This window comes from Epinephelus fuscoguttatus, linkage group LG18 (genome assembly GCF_011397635.1).
Source record: "Epinephelus fuscoguttatus linkage group LG18, E.fuscoguttatus.final_Chr_v1".
Classification (NCBI taxonomy): domain Eukaryota; kingdom Metazoa; phylum Chordata; class Actinopteri; order Perciformes; family Serranidae; genus Epinephelus; species Epinephelus fuscoguttatus.
Genome location: NC_064769.1, coordinates 1649230 through 1668107, shown reverse-complemented (window position 1 = coordinate 1668107; position 18878 = coordinate 1649230).

Genomic DNA, 18878 nt, shown 5'->3' with positions numbered 1-18878 from the left:
GCTGGGACATTCTGTTCATTCAAGAAATTCCATTGACTCATTCACAAGCCAAAAATGTGTTTTATCTGAAAGAAACATGCAATATTTATATCTAAGATAATAGAAAAATAGTCAACCAAGGGCAATGATGTCCTCCAACATAATATGCCACTTTGTTTGCAGTTAAAAAAAAATTGGGGCACGGGGGTGGGGGTGGGGGGGTGTGTGGGGGTGGGGGGGGGGGGGGGGGGGGGGGGGGGTGTGCATGCCCTGTCAAGCATGCATAATTAGGCCTCAGTTGTCTGGGTGCGCAAAGGTGAAGTGCGCTGGTCTTGTCATACAAAGTTTGTGTCAACTGGACAATATGGAGATATTTGCATCTTGAAAGCCGCACTACAAATGTGGATAGACAGGGAGAAACACACGCAAGCCTAAGACATGGTAAAATACAATATTCCTCACTATATGAAGTGACTGATAACAAGATCTGTATCATGGATTGTAAAGAAATTCGTCAGGTTTTTATTTTGTAGACAATTGATCTGGATTTATAGCATGATGGGATGACAGCACAATCATGTGTGTGGTATCACTGGAAAGCTCTGGTCCTGCACTTTCAAGTCATATGCGTGGCATTTCTGTGCGAGCCTGCATTCGCGAGTAATCCATCTAAGAGTAATGTGTGTGCAAAGCTATATGAAAGCTCTGTTATACATAATTTTAGTGTAACTTTATCATTTTTTTCCGCTGTGAAAACATTGGACTACCGACAAGTCCTTGGTCTTGTCAGAAAGCTACGGTTCCGCTGTTTCACGTGATGTGCGTGGCTTCTCACTATGACGAACAGTCACGGAGAAAATTGATAGAGAAGAACTCTGGACGCACTATGCGTTGTTCGGGCCCATAGGGTTAACCTGGAGCGGTCCGTCTCTCAGGCCAAACAGATGGTCTGTCTACGCCTTCCTGATGATACCATGACTACAGACCCAGTCCAGATGAGGCAGCATGCTGTGGAGTTTTACAGCACCCTCTTTGGGATGGAGGACTGTAGCAGTGACTGTGTGGATGAGCTGCTGCAGGGCCTTCCTCAGCTGGGCTCCAGTGGCAGGGCTGCCCTGGATGCTGACATCTCTCTGGAGGAGCTTACTGCTGCTGTGGGTCAGATGGCTCCTGGTAGAGCTCCTGGACTGGATGGGCTGCCTGTGGACTTTTAACAGCATTTCTGGAGGTGTTTGGGAGCTGATCTGTGGCAGGTGGTGCAGGAGTGCTCTCAGACGGGACTGTTACCTGCTTCCTGTCGCCATGCAGTCCTCTCACTTCTGCCATGCAGTCCTCTCACTTCTGCCAAAAAAGGTTGATTTGGCTCTTCTTAAGAACTGGAGACCAGTGGCTCTGCTGTGTGTGGACTATAAACTCCTCTCAAAAGTGCTTTCAAACAGGCTGAAAAACTATGGATGTATTAATTCGCAGGGACTAGTCATATTGTGTACCGGACAGATCCATCATCAACAATGTCTTCCTCATGAGGCACTTATTCGATATCTGCAAACTGTACAATATTGATGTTGGGGTCATTTCATTAGATCAAGAAAAAGCTTTTGACAGAGCTGACCATAATTTTCTTTTCTCCACCTTGAGAGCTTTTGGCTTTGGAGAAGGTTTTATGTCTTTGTTGAGATTGCTCTTTAAGGATGCCTCTTGTTTGGTGATGGTGGGTGGAAGGCTGAGCTGTCCAGTGCAGGTTCAGAGAGGCATTAGGCAGGGGTGTCCCCTCTCTGGATTGCTGTACTCCTTAACCATTGAACCACGGTTAAGGTGGTTAACTGGTAAGGTTGATATCAAAGCTGTCAGGTGTTATGCTACCAGGTTTGCCACAGCGCCCCTGATTGGTGATATCTGCCTACGCAGATGACATCAATGTTTTTGTGAGAGACCAGAGGGATGTGGCTCTGTTGGTTAGCAGTTTGGAGCTATATGAGAGGGCATCTCCAGCCGAGGTAAACTGGGGGAAGAGTGAGGGTTTGCTGGTTAGGCAGTGGACAGATAGGTAGATTCCTCTGCTACCAGGAAATCTCAGCTGGGGGTGGCAGGGCATGAAGGTATTGGAGATTATTCTGGGAACTGAAGTGTTTCAGAGGCAGAACTGGGAGGGTGCTGTGGTGAGAGTGTGTGCTAGACTGTCTAAATGGAAATGGCTGCTCCACAGCTTTCCTTTCGGGGCAGGGTGTTGATCGTTAATAACTTGGTTGCCTCGACCCTTTGGCACAGTCTCGTAGTCCTGCCTCCACCAAGAGGCCAAATCAAAGAGGTTCAGAGGGCAGTTGTGGACTTCTTCTGGTCTGGGCAGCACTGGTTGTGCTCGTCAGTGCTATACCTGCCCGTACAAGAGGGAGGACAGGGCCTGGTGGACATTGCATCCTGTACCGCAGCCTTCAGACTGTAGACAGCTCAAAAACTGTTGTATGACTTTGGCCTGCCTTGGATGGACACTGCCTATCTGCTGCTGAGGAGAGCTGGACACTTAGGACTTGACAAACACATCTTCCTGCTCAAGCCCCAGTCCATAGACTCGACTGGTTTGACACCTTTTTACCAGTCTGTTTTACAGGCATGGCAGGTCATCTCATTCCACAGAAAGGCTGTGGGGACACCTGGGATGTGGTGCTTTGAGAAGCCCCTCTTTCGAACCAGTTTCATCTCCTCTCAGGTCCTGTCATCTGTTAGCCTGAGATCCAGACTGAAAGAGGCTTGCAAATTGAAACTGGGTCACCTAATGAAGACGTCCATCCCTGGTCTGACTAAGCTGCTTAACATCCGCTCCAACAGGCTGCTGCTCAGGCTAGTGGAGGAGGTCTGTGCTTCCCTGCCAGCTGCCCTCAGAGTGTTTGCTGAAGACCATACTCTGTCTGACCAGTGGGATGATGAACATGAGTATGTCTTTCCTTCCCTGGCTGTCTCTCCTGCTGTTGGGGGATGGCAGGATGAGGAGGACACCCTGCTGTCTCCCAGGACCCCAGAGCTGGGGGACTTTGAGTCAGTGGCGGAAAAACGCCATGTACTACCTCACTGTAAAGGTTTCAAACTTACACTCGCTGGCAGGGGTGAAGGTGCTGGGGTGGACTGAATTTTTTGGCATTGGATCGTCCCCGAGGGGCTGTTGGCGGTCCCTATACAAAGCTCCCGTTGACAAACGGACAGGTGACCTCCAGTGGAGTATCGTACATGGGGCCATAGCTACAAACAGATATCTGGTGCACCTAGATCCCAGTACAAGGGACAGTTGTCCTTTCTGCTCAGAGACAGAAACACTTCAGCATCTATTCATTTAGTGCTCCAGGCTCAGCAGGGTGTTCAGACAGCTACAGGACTGGTTTCAGGGTTTAGTAGAACATTTCTCAATCCACTTTTCATTTACGGTCCCCAGTACACAGCAAAAAAAAGATCCACACATACATTGATTAATTACCTTTCAGGGTTGGCCAAGCTAGCTGTCTGGAAAACTAGGAAGAACTGTGTGAGGGGTCAGGGGTCACAGGATGTAGTCAGGATGTTGAAGGGGATACTGGCAGCTCGGCTCAGGGTGAAGTTTGTTTTTTTACAGCCTGACTGACATGATAGATGCTTTTATCAACATTTGGGGGGTGCAGGAGGTGTTTTGTTCTGTGTGGGAGAACTCCATGGTTCTCAATTTCAGATGCAGTTCTGATGTGGCTTTGCAGGTTTTTCTGTGTGTTTTTTGCTGCTGTAGTCTCTTAAAGTATATTTTGTAGTTTGTAGTTTCTGTAAAATGGCTGTATACAGGAGTAACCCTGGAATAAAGGTCCATTTTAAAATCTCTCTCTCTCTTTCTCTCTCTCTCTCTCTCTGTCTGTTGGTCCCCAGCATCAGGCCCTTAATGGTCAGGTTGGGTTACACACACCTGCAAGTGATACAGGCTCATAAATATCTTGCTCTTCATGAATTATTACAGAGCTTGCAAGTTGTAGTGAGAATGTGCATCCAGCTGGATGAAGCAGTTAGTGTGAAGGGAGCAACATAGCCAGGATGGACATCTCTGTTCTGCCCAACAACAACCATCCAGAGAAGTTCCTTCAGCTAGATGTTGGGATACTTCCGGTCGCACATGGCATGTTCCAGATCGGGGCAGTCATGTCAAGTCAGAGACACTGGCAGAACAGAGTCTACTCCCAGGTATGGACTGTGTCAGAGCCACTTATATCGTTTGTTCATCTCTTTGTATACTGTTCTGTCTTGTTTCTCCCCTTTGACATGTGTAGCAACTCTTAATGTAATCAATGTGCATAATCTAATCATTTAGATGTCTCATATAATAATCAAACACAATATAATAAAATCAATAGTGTATAATGTAATTACAGTTTTGCACATAATGTGATAACTTTACATTATGAGAAAATGATTACATTATAAACTAAGCTAAAACCATGTTAAATAATGTAATCGATTCAGCATTCACAATCAGGTTAAATTTGATGAAGCTTCTTGGCTGTGTGACAAATTTCATGTCTACAAGATATCCAGTAGCCTGGACAAATGAGAATCTTTGCAGAGATGATTTTGAATCTAATATACTGGGTGATTCTTAACATGTGACGTTATTGTTCCATTCACAATTATTCCAGCCCATTCTTATTCTGAAGTCATTAAATACTGCCACTTTGTCAGTGATTTTGGTGTCAGACACGAGGCCAAAAGTCACCTTTTGCAGCTGTATGATAAACCGCTGGACAACATCAGCTCTATACGATTGCTTCACAGAACACATATGGACACAGACAGATTCCTACCAAGTGTGATCAACTGGTGCCACTAATTAGATTAGAGCAACTCTGAGGAGCAGGTGCATGACTACCAAATCACATTAAGATAAGATAAAATAAGATAAGATACACCTTTATTGACCCCACAATTGAGAAATTCCAGTGTTACAGCAGTTAAGGGGAAAGAGTCAGATTAAGGATATCAATATTTAAAAACTTAAAAAACTAGACATGCAAAAAACGTACAAAAAATGCAAGACACAGCAATAAATAATAATAATAATTAAAGCTGCGAGCAGCTGTGATCGGGCCCTTGCTCCCCCATGCAGCCGCGGGGGCCTGAGGCATGTGGGGCTGTGGCGCGGAGCGAGAAGGGAGAAAAAACCTGGCAGGAGCGAAAAAACACAATGTTTCGTTCATCCACCAGGTGGCGCTACGAGCGTAACCAGATGTGGGCAGGTGCCTTCAGGGTGGACCGTCGTCACATGTGAAGTTTCGAGCAAATCCTAACAATGTCAATGTCCAGCAAGTTTGAAGCTGATGAGATCAAGTATGTCGGCGTGAGAATTGTTCGAAATTCAATGGCGAGAAAATGAAAAATCGCCAAAATTTGTCACGCCTTAGCGGCCACGCCCCTTCACAAAGTAAAGCTTTTAATAGCTTTTGATCAGCGTGTTCTCAGGATGATCTGTACCAACTTTGAAGTCGATGGGACGAAATCCCTAGGACAAGTTCATTCAAATGTAAGTTGTGGAAATCGCCGTAACGAAAAAATTCAAAACAAAATGGCCAACTTCCTGTTGGGATTTTACCATGATGTCAAGAGACTTTTTTGTGCGCCTGGGTATGATACATGTGTGTATCAAATTTCGTTTGCCTATGACAAACTAACCCCAATGGGGAGGGTATTTTGAAAATTTGTAGGAGGCGCTATTTCGGCATTTCCCATTTTTTAAATTTGGGAAAGGGGCGAAATTGGGGCACGAAATGTCGCAAGAACAATAATAATAGTAATAAAAGCTGCAAGCAGCTGTGATCGGGCCCTCGTTCCCCCATGTAACTGCGGGGGCCTGAGGCATGTGGGGGCTGTGGCGCGAAGCGAGAAGGGAGAAAAAACCTGGCAGGAGCGAAAAAACACAATGTTTTGTTCATCCACCAGGTGGCGCTACGAGCGTAACCAGATGTGGGCAGGTGCCTTCAGGGGTGGACCGTCATCACACGTGAAGTTTCGAGCAAATCGGACAATGTCAATGTATAATAGGGCATGTCCTGTTTCCACAAGGGGGCGGCATGAGCAAAACCAGATGTGGGCAGGTGCGTTCAGGGGTGGACCCTCATCACAAATGTGAAATTTCGAGCAAATTGGACAATACATGAAGGATTTATATCAAGTTGATGTTCCGTGGCGAAGGATGAAAAGTCGCCACTGCCGCGGCCTGCAACATGACAGGACACATGTGTCACTGTGGAGATTCATCAACTTGATCGTCATGTGGCCACAAAATGGAGTTGATCAGGTCAGGAGCTTGAGATTGGCGTTTGTCAGTGTAAAAGATGGCATTTCCTGTTTCTACAAGGGGGCACCATGAGCAAGATTGCCTACGAGCATATGGAGGCGTTGAGGGCGGGGCTCTTATCATGTACAGAAATTTTGAAGCAGTTTGGATGAATTATGTGGGAGAGAGAGCTACTTGAATATGCATGGCGATGGATCAAAAATGGCAGCACCATAGCAGCCACACCCTTTGACCTACAGACATGCAGAGCACAACTTTTGATCAGCATGGTGTCTGGATGATCTGTAAAAAATTTGAAGTCGATTGGATGAAATCCCTAGGACTAGTTCGTTAAAATACAACATGTGGAAATCATGCCAAAATAACAAGTCAAAATCAAAATGGCCGACTTCCTGTTTGGAGTAGATCATTAGTGCCAGAGACTTTTATGTGCGTCTGGACAACATACACATGTGTACCAATTGTCATGTTCCTACTCCAAAAAAAAAAAAAACCCAGTGGGGAGGGGTTTTTGAAAATTTTGAGGGGGCGCTATAGAGGCATTTTGTCCCCCTCATGGGTGACGCCCCTATCAGATGTAAGAGCTCGCCATTTTTGACCTGTGTATCAATTTTCATGAGGAGATGAGGTTGCTGAAGCCATCAAAATGCCAAACATATTTAGTGGCGAGGGATTGATAGTCGCCACGCCGCCACATGGACACCATTAGACGTCATTAGACGTAGCTTCACAGCGTTCATAAGGTAGCTTCACCAACTTGTTCTGCATGCATTAGAAGTGGAATGAAGTTGATGCGGTCAAGTTTGTGGCATCAGTACATGTTAAAGTAAAAACTGGTCACTTCCTGTTACCACCGGGGGGCGCTATGAGTAAGGTGGGATATTAACATATCGGGGCGTTCGGGGCAGAGCCATCATCATGTCCAGCAAGTTTGAAGCTGCTGAGATCAAGTATGTGGGCGGGAGAGCCATTCGAAATTCGATGGCAAGAAAACAAAAAGTCGCCGAATTTTGTCACGTCCTAGCGGCCACGCCCCTTGACATAGAGAAAAGCTTTTAATAACTTTTGATCAGCATGTTCTCAGGATGATCTGTACCAACTTTGAAGTCGATAGGACAAAAGGAGGAGTTCGTTCAAATGTAAGTTGTGGAAATCGCCGTAACGAAAAAATTCAAAACAAAATGGGCGACTTCCTGTTGGGATTTTACCATGACGTTAAGAGACTTTTTTGTGCGTCTTGGTATGATACATGTGTGTACCAAATTTCGTTTACCTACAACAAACCCCAATGGGGAGGGTATTTTGAAAATTTGTAGGGGGCGCTATTTCGGCATTTCACGCCGACCATGTGCAACCACCCAAAAATACCAAATTTCGGATGCGGCCGGACAAATGTGGAGAGTTAGAAGCATTTTTAAATTTGGGAAAGGGCCGAAATTGGGACACGAAATGTCGCAAGAAAAATAAAAATAATAATAATAATTAAAGCTGCAAGCAGCGTTGGGCAGGACCTGCTCTGTGAGCAGTCCTCTGCCTCTAGGCTTGGTCCCTAATTAAAGCTGAAAGCAGCGTTTGGCAGGACCTCGCACTCGCGCCCGTTTCGGCCCCCAGCTTATGTCGTCACTGTGAATTATTTAGAAATATCAAACATATTGCCACAAACATCAGAAAATCCTTCCAGAGCTGAACGTTTTGATGTTTGAATGCTTTCTGTAGCTGTAGGTATAGAAGTGATGTCACAATATGCAAATTAGATGAGCGAATTTCTTCCCATCAGATTCCTGTTAATTTATTTTGAGGAAGAGACAACAAAAACAGCACAAAACAAAAGAAATCTACTGTGTAAATATGTTCAAAATGTTGTTTTACTGAGATGTATGAAATCCAATATGGCCACCGCCTAGTGACGCCACAATATGCAAATTAGATGAATTAATTTACTCCCATGACAAACTTTGGGTCATGATGAATAGTTTTCTCATTTACAGTATGCCTTTATCTGTCACCACTTTCAAGCCACAGTCTTTTGAAATGTTGAAATGAAAATGGAATATTTTCCTCAATAAACTCTGGCACCGAAAGGGTTAAAATGGAGATTGTGCCCCTGTCATGTCTGCATGTAAGATTTAGACACACACACACATCATGTTTCTGTGAGTTTGTGTGTGACAGCAGTTGCCATGGTGATGAAGTAGGTGCACCTGGCAGAAGAGCAGAGAGAAACAGACAGAACACAGAGAGACCTGTTTTAGTGGAGATTTAACTCCTCGAAGAAGTTCTTCCCATTCCCAAACCGTTGGTCCAATCAGGAAAATAATGTGATGATGAGAGAGATAAAGTTATACAGAAGATCTGTTTAGTAGCAGTTGAGGTGGCATGTGTGCGTCTTTAAAGCCGATACAATAAACGGTGTAGGAGGAGATGTTTTTTAAGAGCATGTTTGAGGCGAAATCTTACTTTGAAAGGTCAAATAGCTCACTTCCTGTTGGAATTAGGTCATGGGTGTCAGCGTGTGATTTGTAAGTCAAACACACCAGTTTTGGTTTGATCTTGATACGACATTCCTACGGGCTGCAGTGGCCATTTTAGTGCACCTAGGTGGCGTTAGAGAGCCCCTTTTGGCACTGTAGGGGTTAATAATGTGTATTTGCTGTTTCAAATGAAGTTTCTGCTGCTGTAATCTGTCCTTTAAAGATTGTGAGACACACAGACAGAGCTGTGTGGCCGTGTCTGTATGTGCAGCTGTTGTCATGGCGATTAATGACTTGCCTGCACGTGAGGGGCACACAGAGAGCTTATGAGAGCAGATCAGCAAAGGCTGTTTATAATGGGTTTGAACTCCTCGAACAAGTCCTTCCCATACCCAAACCGTCCAATCAAGAAAATAAAGTGATTGTGAGAGACAGCCACGTCTCGTGAACGCACGTGTCTTGTTTTATATTTCTAGAGACAAAAATGTGGTCAGAGGAGCGAGTTTAAAATGTGTTGCAACTAAGCTGTTTCCAGAAATTTCTCCTCTGAGTTTACATGGAGCCACTCAGCAAAAATGTGTACATGTGAGAGATTCCATGTCAACATTTCTGTGAGCAGGACAAATTTTCCTACGTTTTGTGGTAGGCTATAAATTGTGTCTGTACAGTGAAAATTGTGGCCATGGCAGCAAGTTAAAGACAAAAGTTTTAGACGATTTTTAGAGCCTCTCCACTCTAGCTCACAGCATTCCGTGCAATACACACCCATTATAAACTGACAATTTCTCCACTTTTGCTCATGGTACTTTGAGAGGCACAGATTAAAAACAGTAAAAGATATGAAAAAGATGGAAACATGAGTGAATAGATGAGACCTGTGGCAACATTTGAGAGTTGGAATGGAGTCTGTAGCACAAAGTATGGAGACGCTGTAATGGCTAGAAAAAGCCCAAAGATTGGTCTCTTTCTCCCCCCTGCTGCCATTCATTTCCTATGGGACAGCTTTCGAAGATCGTCAGGACGTTTTTCTGACATCTCACCTTTAGGAGGCCATAAAATCCAAACTAATCGAGTAATGAAAAAGCACTTTAGAGGTTAATTTCATGATTTTCTAAAATTTTTCACCGGTTCTGATGTGCGTGCCAATTTTGGTGAGTTTTTGAGCATGTTTAGGAGGTCAAATTCCAGTTCAAGGAGGCGGCGGGAGAAAGAAAGAATAAACGCACCTCGCCTTTGCCTCTAGGCTCAGTCCCTAATAATCAGGAGAAAAACAATAGGGACCTCGCAGGTCTCCTGGGGCCTGTATCACAAAGCGAGATCAACCTTTCCTGGGTAAGCCAGACCTATCCTGGGTTGACTAACCCTAACAATGGCAATCAGGATAATCGGTATCACGACGCTGGATATCAACTCAGTAACACAACCCAGGGTTACTTTATCAACGCGCTGTGAACGCGCACACAGTGGACCAATCACAATCATGAGAGAAGCACAGCGTCACTGAGCGTCACTGAGCATCCTCACAGAGCGCCGTATGTGAGGGGAAAAAAAGTATTTCTCGTGAGGATCAGAGATTAATTCTACTAAAATATGAGGAGGAGAAAAGCAACATTACAGAAAAGGCCAACATCATGGCAGCTGCAGGAGGAGGAAACATGCGTGGCAACGCATAACGGGATGAATAATGTTTAGTTTTACTTTAGATTAGTTTATTTGCACGTAATGTTAAAAACAGACAGTAGGCCTATAAAATTTACAAGATTAAAAAAAGAGAAGTGCCAGAGGTTAGAAGCCACTCAAAGCTTATCAAAGAAATTTCCCTGTCAAAACATCAATGAAATCACATAATAGAGAAGAAAAAAAAACGGGTAAGGAAAGAAGAAATAGAGGAGGAGAGAGGGAAAAATCGAGACAAAACAAGGTAGCAAATATAATTATGTGTCAGTTAAATTACTCATCACTGATTCAAGTAGCTACAGTACCTGTACCTGTACATCTGACACTGATCACACCCTTGAATCCCATGAAATCAATGCTGCGCAGATGAATTGCGTGTATTACAATTATCGTCCAAAATCATTGTGTCTGATAAATTGGTCTTCTTTGTCATAACGTTATATATGCTACAATAAAGCTTAAAGCTGATGCCACAATTAAATCATATCAACACCAAACTGATAGTCTGAATAAAATCATCCTGATATTGAGCTGTGTTAGAAATTAACAGCTGTGCAAAAATATACCTAGTCTCTCTCTTTAAAAAACAAAAAGGAAAATCCCTCAAACACCATGAAGTGTAGACATGATAGGCTACTTTCCACATTTCCAGCAGCAAAGCTGTCAATTAGGCCCATTATCTTTAACAGGGATCATTTCCTCCAACAAAACAAAATGTTGGCACTAATTAATGGTGCTATTAAGTGTATTAAGCGCAAATGAGCAGTTTCTTTCTTACGAAGGAGTGGGATGAAATTTCGACTTCTTTCTACTCCTTTTTGAACGATCTTTTCATTTTCTGTTGTTGTTGCTCTTTTCTTTTTAAAGTTCAAAATAAACTTTCAAATCAAAATGAATCAAATTAATTAAACTTCTGTCATGACTGGGCTGCATTTCTGTCAGTTGAGTCATTTTTTTCTGAACAGCTGATTGGCCAGTGGGTGGTGCTTTTTATAGGATCAGATTCAACCCTGAACTTACCCTGCTCCGGAGCAGGATAGCGGTGATCTACCCCGATAAGAACTGAACCGGCTTCGTGAGACCAAAAACCCAGGGTTAACCCTGAAGTTACCTCGCTAAGACAAAATCCTGCTTCGTGATACAGGCCCCAGCTCAGGCCCTAATAATAATAATAATAATAATAATAAACAGTGCGATTACAATAGGGTCCTCACGGACGACTTCGTCGTCACTCGGGCCCTAATAAATAATAATAAACAGCACGATTACAATAGGGTCCTCACGGACGACTTCTTCGTCGCTCGGGCCCTAAGAATAATAATAATAATAATAATAATAATAATAATAATAATAAACAGCGCGATTACAATAGGGTCCTCACAGACGACTTTGTCGTCGCTCGGGCCCTAATAATAATAATAAACAGCGTGATTACAATAGGGTCCGCACGGACGACTTCGTCGTCACTCGGGCCCTAATAATAAACAGCGCGATTACAATAGGGTCCTCACGGACGACGTCGTCGTCGCTCGGGCCCTAATAATAATGAGCAGTGGATAAAAAGTGAGCAGTGGATTAAAGGGAGCATATTTAGTGCAAAGTGAATATTGTATGTGCAAATAAACAACAACAAGGGGGACAGCAATGCTTATAGTGGTGTTTATAAAGTGTCTATAGTGTCCATTTAAGAAAATTTCAATGACATTTGACAAATTAAACAATAAAACTTTTTGCACAGTTAACTTAAGATATCAATGAAACGATTGCACAGTCTCCAATCTGAATTAAACAAAATATCAATTAAACTATGAAGTACTGTCTCCAGCTTTCAATAACACAAAATATCCCCAGTGATGCTATTGCAGTCTTCACATTTATATCAAACAAAATATCAATTAAACAAGTATTAAGTACTGTCTCCAGCTTTCAGTAACACAAAATATCACCAGTGACACTATTGCAGTCTCCACATTTGTATGAAACACAATATCAATTAAACAAGTATTAAGTACTGTCTCCAGCTTTAAATAACACAAAATATCAGGAAAACTATTGCAGTCTCCACATTTGAACAGAGGTGGGTAGAGTAGCCAAATATTGTACTCAAGTAAGAGTACTGATACTTTAGAACAATATTACTCAAGTAAAAGTAAAAAGTAGTCATCCAAATAATTACTTGAGTAAGAGTAAAAGAGTATTTAGTGAAAAACTACTCAAGTACTGAGTAACTGTTGAGTAACGTCTGATTTATTTGTAAAATAAGAACATGAACGTAATCAATCAATCAAAAATAACAATATGCAAATTCATGTATTTTAAATGATACCCCTTTAACTAAAACAAAAATAAATTAAAACTTTACAAACATAACATAAATCAAGGCACAAGAAACACAAATATATTCTTATATATACTGTACACATATATATATATATATATATATATATATATATATATATATACAGTACAGGCCAAAGGTTTGGACACATCTTCTCATTCAATGCGTTTTCTTTATTTTCATGACCATTTACATTGTAGATTCTCACTGAAGGCATCAAAACTATGAATGAACACATGTGGAGTTATGTACTTAACAAAAAAAGGTGAAATAACTGAAAACATGTTTTATATTCTAGTTTCTTCAAAATAGCCACCCTTTGCTCTGATTACTGCTTTGCACACTCTTGGCATTCTCTCCATGAGCTTCAAGAGGTAGTCACCTGAAATGGTTTCCACTTCACAGGTGTGCCTTATCAGGTTAATTAGTGGAATTTCTTGCTTTATCAATGGGGTTGGGACCATCAGTTGTGTTGTGCAGAAGTCAGGTTAATACACAGCCGACAGCCCTATTGGACAACTGTTAAAATTCATATTATGGCAAGAACCAATCAGCTAACTAAAGAAAAACCAGTGGCCATCATTACTTTAAGAAATGAAGGTCAGTCAGTCCGGAAAATTGCAAAAACTTTAAATGTGTCCCCAAGTGGAGTCGCAAAAACCATCAAGCGCTACAACGAAACTGGCACACATGAGGACCAACCCAGGAAAGGAAGACCAAGAGTCACCTCTGCTTCTGAGGATAAGTTCATCCGAGTCACCAGCCTCAGAAATCGCAAGTTAACAGCAGCTCAGATCAGAGACCAGATGAATGCCACACAGAGTTCTAGCAGCAGACCCATCTCTAGAACAACTGTTAAGAGGAGACTGCGCGAATCAGGCCTTCATGGTCAAATAGCTGCTAGGAAACCACTGCTAAGGAGAGGCAACAAGCAGAAGAGATTTGTTTGGGCCAAGAAACACAAGGAATGGACATTAGACCAGTGGAAATCTGTGCTTTGGTCTGATGAGTCCAAATTTGAGATCTTTGCTTCCAACCGCCGTGTCTTTGTGAGACGCAGAAAAGGTGAACGGATGGATTCCACATGCCTGGTTCCCACTGTGAAGCATGGAGGAGGAGGTGTGATGGTGTGGGGGTGTTTTGCTGGTGACACTGTTGGGGATTTATTCAAAATTGAAGGCACACTGAACCAGCATGGCTACCACAGCATCCTGCAGCGACATGCCAACCCATCCAGTTTGCGTTTAGTTGGACGATCATTTATTTTTCAACAGGACAATGACCCCAAACACACCTCCAGGCTGTGTAAGGGCTATTTGACCAAGAAGGAGAGTGATGGAGTGCTGCGGCAGATGACCTGGCCTCCACAGTCACCGGACCTGAACCCAATCGAGATGGTTTGGGGTGAGCTGGACCGCAGAGTGAAGGCAAAGGGGCCAACAAGTGCTAAACACCTCTGGGAACTCCTTCAAGACTGTTGGAAAACCATTTCAGGTGACTACCTCTTGAAGCTCATGGAGAGAATGCCAAGAGTGTGCAAAGCAGTAATCAGAGCAAAGGGTGGCTATTTTGAAGAAACTAGAATATAAAACATGTTTTCAGTTATTTCACCTTTTTTTGTTAAGTACATAACTCCACATGTGTTCATTCATAGTTTTGATGCCTTCAGTGAGAATCTACAATGTAAATAGTCATGAAAATAAAGAAAACGCATTGAATGAGAAGGTGTGTCCAAACTTTTGGCCTGTACTGTATATATAAAATTATGTACTCAGAGGTGGGTAGAGTAGCCAAATATTGTACTCAAGTAATTTTTGCATTATTTTGCATTAAAACTACTCTCAAAAGTACAATTTATCCAAAAAGTTACTCAAGTAAATGTAACTAAGTAAATGTTCCTACCCACCTCTGCATTTGAATCAAACAAAATATCAAGTAAACAAGTATTAAGTACTGTCTCCAGCTTTCAATAGCACAAAATATCAGGAAAACTATTATCCACATTTATCAGGAAAACTATTATCCACATTTGAATCAAACAAAATATCATTTAAACAAGTATTAAGTATTGTCTCCAGCTTTCAATAACACAAAATATCAGGAAAATTATTGCAGTCTCCACATTTGAATCAAACAAAATATCATGTAAACAAGTATTAAGTATTGTCTCCAGCTTTCAATAACACAAAATACCAGGAAAACTATTGCAGTCTCCACATTTGAATCAAACAAAATATCAATTACACTATGAAGTACTGTCTCCAGCTTTCAGATAAAAAAATATGAATTAAACTATTGGAGAGTCAATTAAACAAAATATCAAACTATTTCAGTCAGCATACTGACTCTTATGGCTCACCAGTGGACAGTGCTGGAGAAGGTGCTATCTGTGTGTGGTCTCTGAACTAAACCTTTTTTGGGAACGTGACAGGCAGGTTCTTTTTGATGAAAAGAATCATCTCTGCATGATCAGCAGTGAGCCTGTTTCTGCTTTCATTCACAATATGTGACACTGAGCTGAACAGCCTACTGTCAACACTACTGCATGGTGCTGACAATTATCTGCATGCCATTTTAGCCAGAGTAGAGAACCGGATTCTGTTAACCGCTCAGTACTCTAGTGGGTTCTCTTCCCGGGAAATCATCGTCTCTCCAAGCTACTAGATCTCTAGTTTGTGCAGTAGAACCTACTGCAGCTCTGGCCAGTGATGTTGATGCTTGCTCACCTGCGATTTCATTAAATATGCTGTCTAGACTGCTACTGGCCTGGTCACAGCGTTTTCTTGCAGGTGGTTCATTCAGGTCATGATCGTCCTGCTGGTCCGCTTCTCCAGGAAACCTTTGCAGCTCAAGTGTCAGCATCTCTTTGGCATTTTCAGTGGTGGAGGTGCTGGAGAAAAACCGATTCTTATACCTATAACAGAGAGAGGAAAAGATTAGTTGACAATGGGTATGCTTGCCATTTTGGCTATAAAAGTAAAATGATCAAATTATTGATTAAATGAAAGTAAAATCCCTAAAATGAACGTTTTAGCATGTCATCGGTCTCTCCTTCCCTCATTCTCTCTCTCTCTCTCTCTCTCTCTCTCTCTCTCTCACTCACACACACACACACACACACACACACACACAGTCACACAATCACACACAGTTACGCTCAGTCACACACAGGGTCACACACAGACTTACAAGCACAGTCACACAATCACACACAGTTACACAGTTACACACTCAGTCACACACAGAGTCACACACAGACTTACAAGCACAGTCACACAATCACACACAGTTACAGTCAGTCACACACAGGGTCACACACACAGTTACAAGCACAGTCACACAATCACACAGTTACACACTCAGTCACACACAGAGTCACACACACAGTTACAAGCACAGTCACACAATCACACACAGTTACACACTCAGTCACACACAGGGTCACACACACAGTTACAAGCACAGTCACACAATCACACACAGTTACACTGAGTCACATACATGCACACACAGGGTCATACACACAGTTACAAACACAGTCACACAATCACACACAGTTACACTCAGTCACACACAGGGTCGCACATAGACTTACAAGCACAGTCACACAATCACACACAGTTACACACTCAGTCACACACAGTTACAAGCACAGTCACACAATCACACACAGTTACACTCAGTCACACACACGGTTAGAAGCACAGTCACACAATCACACAGTTACACACTCAGTCACACAGGGTCACACACAGACTTACAAGCACAGTCACACAATCACACACAGTTACACACTCAGTCACACACACGGTCACACACACACACACACACACACACACACACACACACTCACCTGGGATCGAGCAGCGTTGCCACGGTGTAGAGAGGGTTTTCCTCCGCATCAGAGAATCTCTTCTTGACAGCTACAGCCAAGGTTGCCTTCATCGTTTTGATCCCATGGTCTTCATCGGTGTCCTTCGTTAGAAATCTGTGCAGCACTGGGACCGCTGGAATGACGTCTGCGGCTGTGGCATCTGAAGAGCTCACTTTTCGAGTTAACTCCTCGAATGGACCCAGAACAGATAGTACCTTCTCCAGCAGTGTCCACTGGTGAGCCATGAGAGTATCAGGGAGTCCATGTTCAGTGACGAATATTCCCAGAGCCCGTTTCTGTTCAACCAAGGACTGTATCATGTAAAATGAACTGTTCCAGCGGGTCTGTACATCTTGCTGGAGTTGCTTGGCAGGCTGGTGGTTCTCAAGTTGAATGTCTTCGAGGCGGTAATAGGCCAGAACAGAGTGTTTGAAATGTCCAACTACTCTGCGCCTGGTTGCCACCGCATCAGCAACACTCCTCTGTGACAAAAGGCCTTCGTGAACCGCCAGCTGGAGAGTGTGAGCAGTACAAGGTAGGATGGGGAGTTCTGCATCACTCATGGCCTTTATCATATTTTTAGCGTTGTCGCCGAGTACAACATGGGCAGATGTATTCGGAATTCCCCAGGTCTGAAGCATGCTATTGAAAGCACCTGATATGTCTTGGCTGGTGTGCGAGCCCCAGAACGGCTTCGCATGCAGTGTGACATGCGTGACCTGAGCTAATGTTGGCTGTTGTGGTCTTGCAGTAGCATTAGCAAACTCCGTATATTCAGCTTTATGATGCGTCTTGAGATGTTTTATCAAGTTGCTGGTATTAAACGACATATTCTCCTTTCCTCATCTTGACACCTTGGCAGCACATAGCTTGCAGTGTGCCTTGCTTCTGTGGTCGTCCCTTATCTTAAAATATGTCCACACTGCTGACATGCCGCTTGCATGAATGGTCCGCCTACTAAAGAGCCTGAGCTGCCTCAAGGTGGTTCCTCAGGCACCAGTCCATAAAGACCTGGTTCAGTTCTCTGTACTCCCTGTCGTCCCCATCTGTGATGAGGCCGACTATGATAGAGTCGTCAGAGAACTTCTGCAGATGACAGGTGGGGGTGTCGAATGAAAAGTCTGCAGTGTAGAGGGTGAAGAGGTACGGTGCCAGCACCGTCCCCTGTGGGCCCCCTGTACTGCAGACAACCAAGTCCGATACACAGTCCTGGGTCCTGACATACTGCAGCCGGTCCGTGAGGTAGTCCAGCATCCAGGATGTGAGGTGATTAGCCACCCCTATGTTCTCCAGTTTGTCCCTCAGAAGTGCAGGCTGTATGGTGTTGAAAGAGCTGGAGAAATCAAAGAGCATGATCAAGGGCGTAGGTTTGATTTTCACATTGGTAGGGACATAAAAGTGCTCCATGGCGGCGACCTGTACGTTGATGATTTTTTAATGCAATTTCATGTCATGTGAAACTGATCACTGCTTTATAATGCATATTTAGATATCTACACTAAATACAAGAATGTCTTGGTTAATGTATTCTCTAATGTTATCAGTTACATGAATATACACTGATAACTTCACCACATCTATCCGTATGTGCTTCCCAGGGTAAACTATAATAATAACAATAACAGTATACTCCAAAGGGGCTTAACTTCAGTACCAGCCTGCGGCCTGCAGTTGGGTTGGTAATAGTGATCCGAATTGATATTGATATCGGGTAAAAACATATTATGCATGAATCAATATTTTTACTTACCCCTAGTCACAATGCTTAATCTCACTATCAACATCAGGATTCAATCTCACCTGTGAGGCTCCTGTCTTTCCTCTGTCTCCTCCTGTCTCTTCCATTTCCTTCTGTCTCTCTTCCTGCCTCTCCTCCTCCATCTCCTCCAGTCTCTCTACTACTTGTCATCTGACAAAAAATATATTGATGCAAGACATGTGAACAGTGGGACAATTTGAGATGCAAGTCATAGATTTTGATTGTTGTAGCCTGAGGAAAACATACTGTATGTTTTACAATTGTGTAATTCATTAAACAACATCTGAATGTAACAGCCATAATGTCAACACAAGTTAGTCAGCTTCATCACGTTAAACATAAATAAAATAAATCAACAACAATGTAAATGCTCCAAAATCATTATAATACAACTGTGCGCAAAATGTTGCACTTACACCCAATATCTATTACATAAATATGACTCAGTGTTGGTGTTTTTACTGGGAGCAGTGGATCTCTAT